Consider the following 1566-nt stretch of genomic DNA (forward strand, 5'->3'; position numbering starts at 1 on the left):
TTTTAATCTTTTTCCTCAAAACCAAAAGAGAAACACTCCCAATTGCATTCCTAGGGAGAACGACCCGGGAGCTAAATACTCTCGGTTAAATTGAATTAGAAATATTAAACTTTGATTTTGAGGATTATTTGTTGGTTTGGACTATACTACCAACGAAGACACTATTTTACTAAATTTCCTAACCATCGTGATCCGCATCATCAACCACCATGAGGGCAAGGTGCATAATCATGCCAGAGAAGGTGCAGTCGGAAATGAAAGAAGAGTTTTAGGCTCTTACATGAACCCAAACCCAGGAAACTGTGGTTGTAGCATTCTAAAACCAACCATCCATGCCAATAACTTCAAGTTAAAGCCTCAACTCATTACTCTTGTCCAAAACAATTATTCTTTTGGAGGAAGTGCCCAAGAAGACCCCAACCAACATCTAACCACTTTCCTGAGAATATGTGATACAATGAAATCTAATGGTGTCCAACCGAATACCTACAAGCTGCTGTTATTTCCTTTCTCCCTCAGGGACAAGGCAGCAAAGTGGCTAGAATCCTTCCCTAAGGAAAGTTTAACAACTTAGGAAGCTATGGTAAACAAGTTCTTGGCAAGGTTCTACCCTTCTCAAAGATTCAATAGGTTGAGAGCTGAGGTCCAAACATTTAGGCAACAAGATAGTGAAACTCTCTATGAAGCATGAGAGCGATACAAGGAGCTGACAAGGAAATGCCCCCTGACATGTTTAATGAATGGGTACAGCTGCATATCTTCTATGAAGGGCTATCACAAGAGTCAAAGAAAGCCTTAGATCACTCTTCTGGAGGTTCTCTCAACAAGAAGAAGACTGTAGAGGAAGCCATTGATGCCATTAAAATATTGGCTAATAATGAATATTTCTATGCCTCTAACAGAAGCAACAATAGAGGAGTGATGGAGCTGAACCACATGGATGCAATTCTGGCCCAAAATAAGATGATTACTAAGCAATTGGCAAATCTCACCAAGAAGATGGAGAAAAACTATGTTGCAGCAGTCCACACTCAATCACCATCCCAAGAAGAGTCGAATGTAGAAGAAAGAAGTGATTGAGAGCAAGCCAATTATGTTGGAAATTCATCAAGACAACCCCATGACCTGTACTCCAAAACCTACAATCCTGGTTGGAAGAACCACCCAAATTTTGGATGGGAAAATAAAAAAAAAACAGAACCAAGATCATAGACCTCACAACTACAACCACTTTAACAACTCCACTTACCAACACTCCAACCAAAGACCATACCAAGCCCCACAAAACACTTCTCCCCAGCATCCACATCAAATCCAAAAGAACCATTCCCAACCTTCCAATTCAAACTTACCACCACCATCTGAGGATAGACTATCCAGGATTGAAGCCTTGCTGGAAAATCTTTGTAGCGAGTCTAAAGACATGCAAAACTTCAAGGAGGAGGTGAGATCCAATCTGCAAAACCAAGATGCTGCCATCTAGAAACTTAAAGCAGAAATTGGATACCTATCCAAGCAAGCCCCTAGCCATAGCCCCTGTAGTGCCACCAAGACAAACTCAAGGGA

At 41.1% G+C, this 1566-nt stretch overlaps 1 non-coding gene across 1 annotated transcript; it reads right to left on the bottom strand.

The window, feature by feature from the left end:
• Positions 1 to 628: 628 nt before the first annotated feature.
• Positions 629 to 731, bottom strand: LOC127746129 (small nucleolar RNA R71). Its single transcript, XR_008007748.1, has one exon. It is a non-coding gene; the product is annotated as a small nucleolar RNA R71 (small nucleolar RNA).
• Positions 732 to 1566: the final 835 nt, after the last annotated feature.

This window comes from Arachis duranensis, chromosome 3 (assembly GCF_000817695.3).
Source record: "Arachis duranensis cultivar V14167 chromosome 3, aradu.V14167.gnm2.J7QH, whole genome shotgun sequence".
NCBI classification, from domain to species: domain Eukaryota; kingdom Viridiplantae; phylum Streptophyta; class Magnoliopsida; order Fabales; family Fabaceae; genus Arachis; species Arachis duranensis.